The sequence below is a fragment of the Rutidosis leptorrhynchoides genome, chromosome 7 (genome assembly GCF_046630445.1).
Source record: "Rutidosis leptorrhynchoides isolate AG116_Rl617_1_P2 chromosome 7, CSIRO_AGI_Rlap_v1, whole genome shotgun sequence".
Classification (NCBI taxonomy): Eukaryota; Viridiplantae; Streptophyta; class Magnoliopsida; order Asterales; family Asteraceae; genus Rutidosis; species Rutidosis leptorrhynchoides.
Window position 1 is genome coordinate 103,621,973 of NC_092339.1, and position 5,535 is coordinate 103,627,507.

The window sequence follows — 5,535 nt, forward strand, 5'->3', positions numbered from 1 at the left end:
TCAAATACCTCGCGATGTAATCAACTATTGTGAATCGTTTATAATGTATATGAACGGATCCTTTCAGTATAATTCTAATTAATCTCCTAATCTTTATCATAATACTTTTTATTAGAAATTAACTTGTTTAGTAATCTTGAAATCCTAATAATATTAGTAATGATAATACTAAATGTTGATACTAATATAGTTAATAATAATAACCAACTTAATAATGATAATGATATAACATGTATTAATGTTAATAATAATAATAATTTACTTATTAATAATAACTATAATTAATAATACTAATAATAATAATTATCATAACTTCAATATCAATAATAATAATAATCACATTGATGATACTACTAATGATAATAATTATAACAATAATAATAATAATAATAATAATAATAATAATAATAATAATAATAATAATAATAATAATAATAATAATAACATTAATAATAATCATGATAATTACTAATAATAATAGAAATAAAAATTTAAGAGTGTATACCCTTTCCAATGTTTTTCCAAAAAGAACTGCCCACGACGAGGCTCGAACCCGGGACCTCCCGTATACCCATCACTCAACCAAACCATTGCTCCAGTGCTATCTTTCTTAATTTTTATCCATTCCAAATTTTATTTAAACTGTTTTTCTGTTTTATCTATTTCTTCTTCTTCTTCAACCATTTAATCGACCTTAACAGAACGTAATACAATTCATAACCTTAACAGCTAGTTTATTTTGTGAATGTAATACAAGTAGTTAAACAGAACGTTTTCAAATGGTTCTTTAAATTAATCAGAAACGAAAAATAAAATAAAAAAATAAAATAGCAGAAGGTCTACAATTCCGAAGAACAACCCAAATGTGATTTTGAATTTAAGAAGGTTATAGCTAAAACTTTCTACATGAAAATGGTTTCAATTAAGACCTATAAACCTTCTGTAATCTCAATTGGATCCAAAACTTTGTATTGAACACGAATTTAATCAAAAACAGATTCATTGACTTTTTAATAATTACCTTTGACTTCAAAATTCAAACTCAATAAAACGAATTGAAAGTTGATATTTTGCAGAAAGATTAAGTAAAATAATCGTAACAAAACTATATTAATACATTCTGAAGATTTGAACGAATTTGATCTTTTAAAAAAAAAAAATTTGAAACGCGAACAGGGTTATCGACTGGGGTGTGTTCTAACCTTTCTGTTTTCTTTAACAATTAGCAAGGATTGACAAAATATATCATGCTTGTGAGTATTTGATACAGCAACCAGAATTGATTGAGTTGGATTTTAGTTAAAATTGCTCGACAGGATTTTTAATCGGGTACAAATAAATAAATAAATACATTTAAAGTTCTGTTATTTTTTTCAACAATCTTTATTCTTGATTGAGATGGAAACGTTTTTTTTTTTTTTTTTTTTTGAGATATATTCAAAACCTATATACAGTTTTTGATAGCTATGTGAAACTGAATGAAAATAAATCGTACGAGTGATCTTATACCACTATTATTAATAATTAATAATTATAATTATATTAATAATAATCTAAATAAAAATAACAATAATATTATTAATAATATTGTTATTAACTAATAAAATGATAAATATAATATTATTCATAATAAGAATTTGTATTATTTATAATGATAATGATAAAAAATAAAGATTTTCTAATGAAAATGCTAATAATAACTACAATAATAATACTAATGATAGCAATAACTAAAATTATAAATATTTTTTTTACTACTAATATAATAATAATGATATTAACAATATTTATAATGATATTCTTAATATTAAATAATAATCATGAATTAAATATACCAAATTTCATATACATATAATAATATTAATAATACTGATATTACTACTAATATCAATATTTATATAAGTAATAATTTTAATATAAGAACTATATTTTAACTTGTATTATATATCATTAATTATGGGATATCTATAAACCATATAACATATTATGTAGTAACTTTTATTGAATCATTATTATTTATAAGTTTTATATCTGTTATAATATACATATAACAGTAATTATACATAGAAATTATACCTATTTATATATGGATTCATTTTAAAATACATCCTAATTATTTTGTAACTTTATTTTACATAGTTAATTCTAATGTTTAAATTATACTATATGATTTCAAATTATTATAAATATACTTTCAAATATATATATATATATATATATATATATATATATATATATATATATATATATATATATATATAATCAATTGTTTGTAAATCGTCGGGATTAGTCAAAGGTTAAATGCATTCATGTAAACTGTTCGAAAACTTTTTGAGACTCAACTTTACATACACTGCTTATCGTGTTGAAAACATATAAAGATAAAATTTAAATTTGGGCGGAAATTTCCGGGTCGTCACAGTACCGACACGGATTACAATTTTTTTTATCCCGTTGATGATTCAGTGGCGGATAAAAGTGTTTAGAAAAATCTCATATTTTTAGATTAACTATATTTATTTATTTTGGTCATTATGGTATAAAATTTGGTCATAAATGTAATAATTAAAAATTACATCAACTGTCCCTCTCATTTATGGGTAAAATATAAAAAGTGTTAAAATTAAATAATTAGATCCTAAATATACTTTTAATAAGCCTATAATTTATATAACTCATTTTCAGATCACCTTTTATTTTAAAATTACATAAGTTCGAATTTAACTTGCTTAATATCAATCGTAACATCAAACGAGTATTACAATCATTTAATATTTATTTTTAATATACTTTATTTATATATAGAGATATATTTTAAATAATAATAATTATAATATCCTATTTTTATTTTATTAGTTTTTAATAGCAACAACATATAATACTTCAAATTATATTTCGAATTATATATATATATATATATATATATATACACACACATACATACACACATATCTATTTACAATTAATTGTTCGTGAATCGTCGAGAGCAATCGAAGGTCAATTGCATATATGAAACAGTTCAAAAATTTTGAGACTCAACCTTACAGACTTTGCTTAACGTGTCGGAATTATAGTAAGATTAAGTTTAAATTTGGTCGGAAATTGCCGGGTCGTCACAGCACCCATGACATTTGACCAAATATTTACTTGTTTATTCTTTTTGTGCATATGTGTAGATCCCATTTGATTTGATACGAATTATGGTGACCTCAATCCCATTTTGAGAGAGTGAACCTTTTTAAAATGCGGTATTTAGTTTTTCAGCTTTTAAGGCTTTGTTTCCTTGTACTCTTCGTTTATAACCCGTCCTAATCCATCTGGACGAAGTCCATATCGATTATAAATGATTCACAATAGTTGATTTCATCGCGAGGTTCATGACCTCTATATGATACATTTTACAAACATTGCATTCGTTTTTTGAAAGATAAACTTTCTTTACATCAAAAGTTGATGACATGCATGCCATTTCATAATACATCCAACTATAATTGACTTAATAATAAACTTGATGAACTCGATGACTCGAATGCAACGTCTTTTGAAATATGTCATGAATGACTCTAAGTAATATCTCTAATATGAGTAAATGCACAGCGGAAGATTTCTTTCGTACCTGAGAATAAACATGCTTTAAAGTGTCAACTAAAAGGTTGGTGAGTTCATTAGTTTAACATAAATAATCATTTCCATCATTTTAATAGACCACAAGGTTTTAATTTCCAGTTCTTATAAATAAGCGTCCCATGCATAGAGACAAAAATATCATTCATATGGATTGAACACCTGGTAACCGACGTTAACTTAATGCATAGAATATCCCCAAACAGAACCTCTCGTCTGTATAATAATAATCTCAAAGTACTAAAGCATTCGTACCCCGAATGGGACTTGTCATGGTCCATAGATCTATCTTTAGGATTCGCGTCAATCAGGGGCCATTTTCCTAAATTCTTAGGTTACCAGACTTGAAGGGCGATATTCAGTTTAATAATCCAACCATAGAATGTAATTTTAAGTACTTGTGTCTATTTCGTAAAACATTTATAAAAGCAGCGCATGTATTCTCAGTCCCAAAAAATATATATAGCAAAAGCATTTAAAAAGGGAACAAATGAAACTCACCTAATGTATTTTGTAGTAAAAATACATATTACTATATTGAACAACTGAACAATGCAGGGTTGGCCTCGGATTCACGAACCTATATCATTTGTATTTTCATCAATACATATAATTGTAATTGAACCAATAATTATATTATTATTAGTGATAATTTTTATATTAATAACTTATATACTTTATTATATATTCATTTTGTATTTTTAAGTAAAGTGTTTATATATTTAAGTTATGGTTATTGTACCTAATTTTTATTTACTTAATCTTTTGTTTATAAATTATTGGTTATAGTAATACTAGAGTAATATTAATAATAATAAAAATGATAATAGTTATACTACTTAGTATTACTAATTAAGATGCTAATGGTTATGATTTCATTAGTGATAAAAATAATGATATTAATAATAATAATATACTTATATTAAAAAAAATGGTTCTGACATTTATAAAGTGATAATAATACTAATATTTATGAAAATAATAATAATTTGTATTATTTTCACAATAATAATAATAATAAATTCTACGATAATAATTTTACTTACTAATACTTAACTATAATAGTAATAATAATAGTAATAGCAATAATAATACTAATAATAAAAATCATTTTCATGTATTAATAACTATAATACTAATGATAATAATAATAACCAAAATCATAATAATAACAATAATAATATTAATACTTATTATGCTCTAAAGTTATTACTTAATAATAACTAATTGTTAATATTAGTAATCATTTTAATTGTATAATAGCAACAATAAGTAATAATAACATTAATAATAATAATCATAATCATAATAACAATAATAATATTATCAATTATAATAATGAATTAAAAAAAAAAAAAACTACCTTAAGGTTTCAAGCTTTAAAAAAAAAATAAACGCCCGAGCCCGGGCTCGAACCCGTGACCTCTCGCTCACCCTCAATCCTCCATGACCATTACTCCAAATCCTGATTTCCTGATTATATTGGCATACCATATTTATTTAAACCCGTTTATATTTCTCTTCATCTTCTTCAAATTTTTTTTTCACGCGACCAGGGAACTTCAATAATCAAACTAATGAATTTTTGATTTCATTTAAAACTTGTAAACAACTACAAAACTAGAAAAAGGTTTCTTGAAAATCAATAAAAATAACAAACGAAAAAAAAACATGATACAGCTATTGTTGCTGTCGCTAATAAAGAAAAAAAAATAGTGATCTTGAATTTTAGAACGTTTTGGCCAGAGATTTCTAAATAACATAAGTTCAAAATCGTTGTTAGAAACTATATGGACCATCAATTGAACTTGTAACATCAAAACATATTCGAATTTGATGATGAACACAAAGCTTTGACTTTTGAAACTTAACTTTGACTCCAAAATTACAAATCAGTTTAAGGAATTAGAG